General features: G+C 42.0%; 1 long non-coding RNA gene across 6 annotated transcripts in view; it reads right to left on the bottom strand.

Annotated features, from left to right (window-relative positions):
* Positions 1–12,295, bottom strand: part of LOC119026270 — a 112,311-nt gene that overhangs the window by 39,154 nt on the left and 60,862 nt on the right. For all 6 annotated transcript variants that reach the window (XR_005077093.1, XR_005077091.1, XR_005077089.1 and 3 more), the window contains 2 exons: positions 3,641–3,704; positions 2,649–2,804 (listed from right to left, as the gene is read on the bottom strand). This is a non-coding gene — a long non-coding RNA (uncharacterized LOC119026270). The remainder of the gene's footprint in view (positions 1–2,648; positions 2,805–3,640; positions 3,705–12,295) is intronic.

The following is a 12,295-nucleotide window of genomic DNA, read 5'->3' as shown; positions in this document are numbered from 1 at the left end:
GAGACACCTGTCATTTACTTTTTTAGATTTGAAATACAAGCACTTGGGGAAGACTGAGGAGGAAAAAGAACACGCTGCTGGAAACAGACACGTTTAGTGTGTGTGTGTGTGTGTGTGTGTGTGTGTGTGTGTGTGTGTGTGTGTGTGTGTGTGTGTGTGTGTGTGTGTGTGTGTGTGTGCAGCCAATGTATGTTTGATGAGTTTGACAAACCAACCTTAAATCAAGGTCGGCTTTCTCACCATTTCTGGAGCTTTTGTTCGACAAACAGTCCTCATCAGTGGATTGACTTAACTCTGTTACCATGGCAATGTCAAACTGTCCATGAGTCTGAGCTCCTCTAGGACTTCTCAAGTTTGACAGTTCACTCCTGACTTTGAAATTAGTTGTTTTCTCTTTCATCTACTTATTGCGAGATAAAAGTTTTTTTTTTCTTTTTTTAAGAAAACAAGTTAATTATCTTGTGTAAAGATGATTAAGCCGTCATCTTGAGAAAACAGAGTTGTCATTCCAAGATAATCAGATGCTTCACATGTGATCTTGAGTTAATGGGATTTTTTTTTTTGTTTTTTTTTTTTGTTCTGAAAGTGCAACCATGGCTCCTCCAGGCTACCATATGGATTATATCCGCAGAGATCAACAACAGCGATAACCGACAATTTCAAACGTTAAATCAATCTTTTCATTTGAATGAACTAGAAGATAGAAAATGGAGGCCTTCCACGACCCAATGTGTGATTGAAGGCAAAGCACAAACCAAACTTTACAGATTATAGCTTGTCTTCTGAGAAACCTTGTCTCTGGTGGACTTTCTGTCTCCCTGCTGACAGCCAGCGCCCATGGTGATTGGCTGCTGTACTGACTTCCTGTCAGGTTGACCCTTGTGTGAACCAGCTGCTTTGCATCTGCATAATACCGAGATGACAGCTCATCAGCACAGCGGGTTCACAGGCTCCCTCTCTCGCTGTCTCACACAACCAGTCCTGCTCTCTGTCGCCCTGCTGCTCTCTATTTCTCAGACGCTATTTAAAGTGGTAAAGTAGTCTAATGACTGGAGTGACTGCTCTGTCCTGTTTTTGGTTTTGGTTGGGGCTCTATGTAACAATAAATATGAATAGACATCATTAAATCACTTTTCTTTTGAGATTTGTGAGTTGAGTGTAACATGATGGGAAAAGTAGACCTCCCCCATCTCTCCCAGCTTATGGATGGTTTGTTGAAGTTGTTTAATGCTGCTGGACAGCAGATGTCCTTGTGAAGGACTAAGGTCGGATTGTTCATGACAGTCCGACGGATGTGATCTAACTTCTTAATTGCCTCATCTCAGTTTCTTTCTATTGCACTTGGTAAATATTTGTGGCTTTTTGATGGTGGTTTGTTGGTGGAGGCATATACTGCAATGTATTGTTATCGTGCGGTCATTTCTGAGGTTCCTAAAACTACATAAGCTAGCGGTCTGCAAACTTAATCTCTTGAGGGGGGGTCTTGCTCTGTGTTTTAAATCATCTCATTTTTGTCTTGTTTTCTACATTTAACACCAATTTACTTCCTTGTCGCTGAAAATTGATATTTCTCTGCAAATGAGCATTTACGGTCAGGCAACCACACTTGAGGATGAATAAAGGTTATAAAATGAGCGATGCAGCAGTAGCGTAAAGGTTAGAGAGGCAGGCTTGTGTGGGCTTGTGATGGCGGGATCGATCTCCTGATGGGTGCAGAAGTGAAAGACTGCTCTGTGGCCAACAGACTTACTGGACGGTTTCCAGGTGAGCGTGTGACCGTGTGTGTGGATCAGGAGCTTTCAAGTAAAGAGCACTGGTGCTAAGAAAACATTAAATTAAAATTAAAATGATATGCATGGGCACACCATTTAATATATCCTACGGTCAAGAATTAGAGTTCTCCATTTAAAGTTTTTCTCACCAATGGGATGATGATACCTGCCTAGTATCACTCATTGTAATGCGTATAGTGTGTTACAATAATAGTAAGTCATCGGGCAGGACAATCTCCCCCAAGCTAATTTCTGTCTTCTTTTCCTCCTCTTCTTGACAAACTCTCTGTCCCTCGACTCTTCCTCTTTACCTCCCTTCCATCTCTTCCTCTCCTCCTTCCCATCATGTCGGATGGGTTTAACCATCTCCCAAGACTCCGGGTTGATTGACAGCTGGGAATTAGCCATGTGTAAACACTTCACGCATCCATTTGCATCCCATCATCCCTGGCATCACCGATCTCAAACACCCTCCACCCCCACTACTCCTTCACTCGTTGCCGTTTCTGCTGTTTCCTGCATTTTCACTGTTGGTAGGAGCAAGGTAGACAGGAAGATTGAGACAGAGGAAAGTTTGGGCTTTGGTGGGTTCTGTGCATAGTTTGATTGAGGGTCACCTTTCTAGAAGCAGAGGATGTAATGGACAGTCTTGGAGAAGCTGCCTTGAAAGCCGAGAGAAGCTTATACAGTCATTATCAATATTACTAATACTACAGCTAATAGTGATACTACTATTTATGATATGTTAAATTATTGGAAACTGAAAATCTGACCAATGTACAGCTGTGACAACACTGTGCTTATGGTCTGGCTAGGTTTAGGCGCAAAAACAACTTGGTTAGGTTCAGGAAAAGTTAATCATTTGGCTTGAAATACCTGTTCTGTTTGCCACAAATGTGTTTGGAAATGTCCTGGGATCTCGTTGAACATATCCAATAGCGTCACAATTACAAATGTTGAAACAGTCTCAAACTGCAGTCACTTGCTTGGCAGCTTTCTCGCCTGTAACGCCACCACCATCCTCTCGACCTTCTGAAATCAAAGTCAGACACACAGGGTGATATTGATTCTGTCCCCGCGGGTTCAGTGAAAAGACTAGTTTTATAAAAGGGCAAGGTGGCAAGGGGAAATTAGTCTCTGGCGTCAGTGTTGTCTGAAGTGAACATTGTGTCGTCTGATCTGGCTAGCTAATCTTTAATAGGCTTTGTATATGGAGCTAGCAGCTCAGCCTAGGTTTGCATACTTAACATATGAACATCAGGATTACAATAACCTAACTAACAATGAATAAAGTGGCTGTTATCATTAGCAGATACTACCAAATGATACAGTCGGTGCTTGTTACACAATGTCTCTTTTATATTTCAACACCTGCTAAATGCAATATGTGATGCGAAGGTGTGGCACCTTTGGAGTTGTTGAATGACACGTTTAACTGAGCATTTTAATAATTATTATACATACTTGTGCTTGCGTAACCAAACCAGTTTTATTCTGTCCACTAAATTGACTGTATATGATAACATAGAGCTGCCACAATCACTGCCTTTCAAGTGTACAGTACATGCAAAAGAGTTACATATCAAAAAATACGCACTTTTTTCATACGTATAGAGACTTTTCACTTTTATTTAACGCAGATGGACCAAAATAAAAATATCCAGTTGTAAGCCAGAGAGTGTGTCTAATACAGTATGGTAACTCTAAAGTGTAAAGGATTGCATGTTAGCAGTTGTTCTCCTGACACACTTTTGTATTGCAGGCCGAGGCTCCATCCATCTGCTTGTATTTCGTCCCTCGGCGGGAGAGACGATCATGCTGGTTGAATCCAGGCAACAGTGTTATTGATCTGCAGTCATTTTACTCACCAAGTTCAAAGTTATCGATTCCCCCTCAGAAGGTTGTCCACTCAACAAGGGGAACTGCCGAATCCTGGAGGCAAAAAATACAGCGAGAGAGCGTAAGAAAACCTCCGCAAGGTCGGACTCAACACACTATTAATATCAAACGCTTCCGTTCCCAGGGGAGAGGCGCTAATAGGTCAGGTAACTGCTACAACGGTGATCAGCAGGCATCTCTAATCTCACTGGTATACACACATGCACACAACCTGAGAGTTCTGATATGAGCCTCTGAGAGATACATTAACAGACTTCTGTCATGTCGTTACATATGTTACTATATATGCGTGCAGGACGTGGTGTTTTAGAGGCTATTTTCATGCTTGTGCATGAGCTCTGCAAGGCCTCTACTTATCTGTGGTTTTGCAGAGATGTACTTAGCTACAGTAACAGTTATTCTAGCAATGCACATAGACAAAGAACTGGAGTTGGTCCCTTGGTGCCACACAAAGGCTAACCACCGCTCCTCAGGGATGGGTTCGATGCAGAGACAGTTGTCACTATCTTGCATGATTGTGACCAATAAAGAGTCTTCTTCCTCACTTCACTTGCAACTATTTTTCTCATTTACCCTGGTGAGCATTTTAATTTTGACTTGCCTTAAGCCCCGTAAAGTACGCCTAATCATGTTTGGATACTCTTTGGAGACCAACAGCAAATAAAGTGGTTTGTCCATTTGAAAAATAAAAGAGAAAAAGCCATTAGTCTATTCTCTGAAGTGTGTCTTTCATTTAGTAGAGGAGTTTCTTCATAAAAGGTCATATGACACAGACATATTGGGCTTCTCCAAGATAACTAGGAGGAAAATCATTCAGTCTAAAGCCCTATTCGCACGGGACTAGTATTACCTGGGGACCTCATGTGATTTAGAAATTACCCCACCACGTCTGTGTTTTGTGCAGCGCATTCGCACGGGATAAGCGAAGTCTGTGTTTTAACTTGAATTCTGTGTTTAGCGAAATATGGTCAGTAATATGGGGGTGGAATTTTTACTTTACAAATTACAGACATGGCAGATTCACACGGGATTAGCATCACAGACGATCTCCGCAATTATTACAAATTACAAATTACCTGAGATCCCCAGGTAATAGTTCCGTGCGAATAGAGCTTAAGTCTAGACTTTTCTTAGCGAAGCGATCATGTCTACATCATCAAAGATCTTATAAGTAACTACTTATACAAAGTTTTCTGACAGACTCACTAAGTCTGTTTTAAAAAATGAGGCCATTGGCTCCAAAATGTGCCACAAAGAATGTCAGATTGATTACTCAAAGGTCCAACTTGTGAGAAAAGTTGATTTTTGAGTTTCATTCCGACTTGTCAAACACTGACACTTTGGGATGCTGGCCACCCTGACCTACAACCGCAAAGCATTATTATTTAACGAGTTAGGAAAAACCCAAGGCCTCAGTATTTGAAGAGTTAGGAATGAGACTGAAAAATAAACTTTCTTAAAAACGGGACCTTTAAAGTATCTTCCTTCTTTTATAAGTGCCCAGCCAGCTGTTTGAAAGATGCCATGGGCAGAGATCATCCCAAGGTCCACTGAACTTAATCAAACTCCTGCATTAGATGCTTCAGCAATAAAGACAAAAAAATTACAACAGCAATAATAATGTGGCAATGTTTGAAGGAGCTACTGGCAAGTGCGCACAGTCATCAAGATGCAGAGTCTTGGGGAGAAAAATAACGTACAGTTAGTCCACAATTCTGCCAAGGAAGTGCTCTGAAGCAAAGGGGGCCAATAAGAATTCAGCTGGGGCCTCATCCCTGTGTCTGCCCATGTGTATGTGCTAACTACAGGGAGCCCATAGTTTTATAGGCCTATTATCCTCACTCTGATAATATGAACAAACCATTACTTCCACCAGCCCTGACATTAATGCCCAAATGAGCAATAATTAACTCAGACACCAAACCAGACGCATGAGCAGCTTTGCAGCAGCACACACACACTAAGAGTAGTTGTGTACGCCGATTTGTAAGTTTGTCCTTTATCCCCTTCGCTGCACGCTGTACAGCCACATATTTTGAAATCTATACTCTTTTTCACTTAATTAATGAGACTGGAATTAGATTCTTTTCTTGTGCCGTATTATTTTGCCAGCTCTTATCATCAATGCTTACCCATGCAAAAGGCAGTAAACCGTTATGGAAATGAGTCGGGAATATGCAGAGATAAATGTAAAGTGATGCCTGAGCCATTCCATTAAGCTTCAGGATGCCTGTATTATGTGCACAAATTAGTGCCTTACCCTTAGCATGAATGAGCTCGTATATTAAGTATTTCTCATAAACAAGTGAAAATTAAAATATCCACTTGAGTGAGTTTTGCAGCCGTACAAGCGGTGGTGTCTTGTTTTGTCTTGTATTGCACCATGACAAGACCGTTCCAGCCTTTTCATGGTGCAATAAAGCCTTATGTATAAATCAAGCCATGGCACCCAGGCTGCGCTCGGCATTCTTCTTCCTATACACGAGCATGCCTGCGTTCCCTTGTCGGGAGACTGTTTCAGCTGCCAGAGTACTGAGAGTTTGAGCCTGTCCTAATGACTGACAAGCAAGCAGCAGCTCATGCAAATCAGGCGGTGGTACCAGAGTTGAACCCCTGCATCTGTCTTGCTGAATTCACATCTGCACCGCTCACGGTACCAATTACAACAGCCCTTCTGTGTGCATATGTGTGTCCATGTGCTCGTGTGTCATTGCACTGAATTTCGAGTAAATCTGTACAATTTGCTATTAATAATTGCCATTTGTTTGCTTTGTATTTGTGTTCTTTAAGTGTGTTTGCATTGTCAGCTCAGTTACCATCAACATCAGCAGATGGAGGATATTTTGAGGGAACAAAAGAGCTACATGTCATAGTAATCTGACAGTAGTGTGTATGTTGAGGTTTTTTCCATTGTCGGAGGGTTTGGCCGTCCAAAGACATGCCATGAACAGCTGGGAGCAGGGGAGCCACACCGGCACAGACCAAGTCTTCTTCCCACTGCACAGCATGGGCTGTTTGCCTTGAAGTGTTGCAGGTGTCGTAGTCACAAACCACAAGAAATGCCTGTCGCCTGTTGGTTGGCTGTGGCTGGCTCTGTTATCTAGCGGAACCTCAGAGGTGTGGCTACCACCTGCTGCAAGGCTTTAATGGAAACGTGGCATCATTGCTTGGCCCGGCATGAAGTGGTGAAACCATGTATAAACCCTGTGTGTGTGTGTGTGTGTGTTTGATTGGACATGCCAATCATATGTCCTTCCTGACAGCTTTGTGTCTGCAGCAGTTTTTCATGCCACCAGCGGCATTCAGCAGAGGAATTTTGTCATGAGAACGCTGGTTTACACAATGACATGGCAGTCACTGAGATGTCACTAAGATGTATGAATTGGCAGATCTCAGGGAATGCAACCATCATACTGTATGACAACAGTACACACGGGCATACACACTCATACATGCATATGGGACGATTTTCTGGTATTGATTATTTGCTTGTATATCAATAAGAAATGGTACTTTGTGTTTGATGCAATTGGTGGTTTAGCCTGTAAACCACGAAATACTTATATACTTATATACGAAAATACTTTTTCTCTAATATCAAGATTCAAAGTGGGGAATATCGTGTTTTTTTTCTTATACTCAAAACACAAATCAGTTTAATTACTAATTATTTTTACTTTTCCTACCACCCTGATGAAACTGACACACCATGAAGACAACCACATGAGACTCCTACTAACTTTGGAACCCGTTGGCTTTTTAAATATATTCATGGTATGTTCATACCATCAACTTTTTGGAACAATCAATCACAGTCATGGAGAATTGGCAGCCTGAAACTGAAACAACTCATGAATCAAAATCAAAAAAAGCTACTGCAGGGTATGCAGGATAATTATGCTATACATTTTTACAAAGTAGAGGAGAAACACTGTGTCTATTCTATTCTGCCAAACATGGGTTTTGCGGCCTGCTTCAGTATGTACTACTCAAAACACTTACAGTATGCCGTCATGCATGGAGTTTCACACATTCCAGCACAGAAAAGGAAGCTAGTCGTCATCACAGCTCTACTTATGTGCCACTTAATGCAAATAGCTCTCCGCTCTAACAACTGTAAAGCCCAGGAAGCTGTTGCTTCGGCGGGATGATTGCAGCGAGCGAGTAGCCCTCTCATCTATCCTCTGCAATCTGAAGGTGCCATATTATTCTCAACAGATGGTACACAACACCAAGACTGACTGAATACCAATTTAGCTCCCCCATCTGTTTTCTCCTGCTTACTTTGGATAACAGACTCTCGACAGTGTCGAGATGTTTCTTTATTTTCACATCCCTTTTTTTTTTGGTTACTTCCAGGCATCTCAAATGTCCTTTCATGCTCCCTGGTTGTTTCACGATGTCATCTTGGATATCTGTGTTCTGGATGTCTGGATGCCACCAGCAAAGTAATTCAGAAATGTTCAAAGTATATTTTAATCACTATATAATTTAGCTCACACTGGCTCTCGGGAGTAGGTGTAAATAAGTCATTAGTGCTTTGTGCTGACGTGTAAATGATACATACGTCTGACAAGTTTTTTATTAAAAAGCTGATATAAGTCCTTGGTTAATGATTCAGCATTGCATGTTCTCTAGACAGACGGCTCAAAAGTTGCGGTGAGGTCAAGAATGCTGAGAATACGACAGCAGCAGAGAGGGAGGGGTGGGAGCGCCCTCTCAACCCTCAGAAGTGTCATCACTCATCCAAACTCTGTTACCTTTCCTCCCATCCGTCCCACTCATTTACCCTCCATTCATCTCACTCTCATTATACAAATCATCATTTCATTGCCAGCATTCTCCACGTCTCTTTTACCTGCATAACTATGACTTAATGTGGTTTAATGGTGAGGGGTTTTATCGAGGCAGGACCTTGGGAGATATGTGGTGTGTACCGGCTGACAGGCAGGCCCACAGCTGGGTCAGGGGGCAGGGAAACGCTGCCTCTGCAGCTGTTTGGTATGTGAGTCACACACGTACAGTAAATATGCGGACATATGAGGCAGCTGGGAAAATAAAAATAACAGCACATTTTATGGAATACATTCATAAAAACGCACACCTTCGCAATCGAGCTCATGCAAACACATGTGCACAAGTGAAGGCATTCAAGCAGTGTGTCCCCACTGAGTGTTAATGAGGGGTTATAAACCCTGAAAAGCCTCCATCTCCCAGAGTCCACGGTCAGCAGGGCCACAGTCTTAAACTGATGAATTAAACATCAGTCTGTCTGGCAGGTATAAATATTTCTCTTCCATTCTGACTGGAGGAGGGTGACACAAGGCCAAAGTCCTTCCACAGAGTCCCCGACACAGTTTGACATATGGGGAAAATGATGATTGTCGATGTAATGGGATACAGGGCGAAGCGAAGTTGTAGACTAGGTTTCATATTAGGCCGTTGAAATGATCGCATACAGAGTGAGTGTGTGCATGTGTTGAGAGGCTGACTCACGGCGGCTTCTCGGCATGACAGCATCGTACTACTGGAACGAGTTGTGCTATACCAAGATAAGGAATCTATGCTACAATTGCATGAACTTTTGAACTCATATTTCCCTTCTGGGATTAATAAAGTTATCTATCTATCTATCTATCTATCTATCTATCTATCTATCTATCTATCTATCTATCTATCTATCCATCCGTCTGTCCATCCGTCCGTCCGTCCGTCCATCCATCCGTCCATCCATCCATCCATCCATCCATCAGTGTAAAGTCAGAAACTACTGGCAAAAATAAAAATTTCTTGCATTGGTTCATTTTGACATTTTGGAGTATTTTGCGACAGTAACATGTCTACCTTTAAGGGTGTTAATAAAAGGGGTTAAGGGTGCAATATGTAAGAATTGCCCATCTGGAGAAATCACACTCCAAACAAACGGGGGCAGCACATCACCAGAGTAAGGGCAAATTGCATTTAGCTAGTTAGCTCAGCTAGCGGCTCAGAATTGGGAGCTCTGGGACCAGGGGAGTGTTAATGTTCACTGCTAGCACATGAGCTTTGGATCGGTCTCTTTTCTCATGTCATGTCACACTCTGCTCACAAATGGCCAGTAAAAAAGTGATTAATACATAGAAACTGCTATAAATTGTCACATAGAGCCCCTTTTAATGTAAGTAATTGACTGGTAAAGTTTCACTGTGATATGTATTAGTTAAAATGTTGTGCCCATTCAACTACAGTGTCCTGTCTTTTGCATTTTTCATTGAACCTCAGCTGCCATGTCAGGCTTTCACTTCACTAAGGAATGTATTTTTGTAGAGACATCTGCAGTATGCATATGTCAGTGGAGTGTGGAATAATCTATACAATAACCAACTGCGATACCATACAGCTGAAGAAATCAATAAAAAAGGGGAGAAACTTGTGATGCAGAATCTCATTACATCACAAAGTCGCTGGAACATCATACAGTGATCGACTGTATTTTAGACCATTTTTAAAAGCTTTGTTGTGGGGGTTCTGCAAGATCCGTCGGACAAAACACAGAACATAATGTAGCAGACGTCTCTAGAATGCCAAGAACAGATATGAAAATGTGTTTTGCCCCTGAAGGAAACACGACCTGACGCACAAGGAACATCACAAAGGGTAAGAGGACAGCCTGCTGCTGGAGGACAAGCCGTACGACTATGTTTTATTAACGTTACAACGTCGGTATTCCTGGGCGCAAGCAGGATGCAGTGCCGAAGGAAAAGGCAAAGTTTGACAGCAATGTAAGGCACCAAAAATGTTCAAAACATAGTGTACACTTGAACGGATATATATATTTTTAAGGTGCTTTTCCACACAGGGCACTGATAAGTACCTCATACAACCACACACGACTCAAACTATCACTTTGAACTTCAGCCTGGATGGAGAGAAAATCAGTTGTGCCACTAGCAAAGTTGTATGTGGCACAATGCAGAACAATGGTCGGAAGGCGTCTTCTCATTTTCTGATGGTTATTCATTAGTCTCATCAACAGTGTATGTAGTTACTGATGTCAATACCGCTACTGCAGCGATCCATTCGAATAGTTTAGCGCAACACACCTTCGTACCTTAACGACCGAAGAGGTCGACTGTCAGCATCTCCCTAAACAACATGGCCGCTACAGCATTAAAGCCACACGTGTACTGGACCTTTACGGTACTGCTGTACTTTGGTTGGGGTTTAGGCAAGAAAACTACTTGGCTGAGTTCAGGAAAGAAATCTTGGCTTGAGGTAAAATCACTGAGTTACTTCAAACTTACCTACATCAAGTATCTTTTGTCATGTCATCTGCCTGATGTAACCTCATTACATTGGTATGTTAAAAGAACTCACGCTGACTTCTGTTTTTCAGATATCCTGTTCTTGTTTAACCTGAACATCAATCCCCAACCTCTTCCTGATATGTCTTCACTCACTTCCCCCTTTGAAGCTATACTAATTATTACAGCCGCTAGAGGTCGCTTACTAACAAAAAATATATAAATTGGGTCGTAATCACCACTTGATATTTTCTACCTTCATGGTAATTTTCTTGTTAGGAGAGGCCGGGTTAGTGACATCTGGAAACACTAATCCGATCTGATCACTTGTCAATTAAATTGTGGACAGTCTGTCTTCCGATCAGATCTGACTTGAGTGACAGATCTGATTGTCCCGCAGTCTAAATAAAGTCTTGGGGAACTAATCAGATAAAGGATCAGTGCTTGGCACATACCACCGAAACCGAAAATAAAATTAACTAGAGAACAGACACATGTACTTCTGCTGCAAAAGCAATTATGCGTGTGAAGTGTGCTTAAAGTAGATGAGTGGTGCAAAAATCCTTTTAGCACAACACTGTGGATTCAGGGGAACTGGAGGGACTTAAAAACACAAATTCAAAACAATATTCAGTCTGATATGTACTTTCATGAATTTTCTACAGCATTGTTGAGTGTTTTCTCCTCGGGCCCGTGTTTCTTGTTCCACGCCTGACATAAGTTAATGTCTCTCACCCCTCTTTCTTCCCATCCTCCCTCGTCTTCAAACTTCGGAGTTTGTACTCATCTGGCTCCTTCCTGAGGTCTGAGAATGAGAACAAAGGCCTTTGTTTGAAACCACGAGGTCGAATGGAGGTCAGGCCAATAAAGGATCAAAGCATGTGTTCCCAGGCGCCGAGGAAGAACCGCTGCCTTTGATCTCCACCTTTCTGTGGACAGGATGGTGAACTGCTGCTCGCTGCTTTGGATCAGTGTTTACTTTACCTCAAGGGTACTTTTTTTCTGGAAGAGAATTTTATATACTACGACACTGTGTGAGGAAAGAGAACAAGTGCGGGCACAGGGATTTGGCTAAGTAGAGAAAAAAAATGAATTGGACTAACTTTGAAGCTTTAAGATAAGAATATGTTGGATTTTCTTATTAACTAAACATGAGTGGTGAGATTTCTGGGGTTGAAATAGCCTCTTAAAAGGGTTGTTATTATGGATCATGGGCTCAAGTAATAAGTCATATGCAGTACTTCAGAGCCAACATGCAGTTCCTAATAACACCTCAGAGCACTTCAGGTTTGGAGTGTAAGAGTTAAACTGTAATGTCTCTGCAGTGGCCATTATAGGCTG

Source organism: Acanthopagrus latus, chromosome 9 (genome assembly GCF_904848185.1).
Source record: "Acanthopagrus latus isolate v.2019 chromosome 9, fAcaLat1.1, whole genome shotgun sequence".
Lineage (NCBI taxonomy): Eukaryota > Metazoa > Chordata > Actinopteri > Spariformes > Sparidae > Acanthopagrus > Acanthopagrus latus.
Note: the sequence above shows the minus strand (reverse complement) of the source record. Positions and strands in the feature narration are given on the sequence as shown.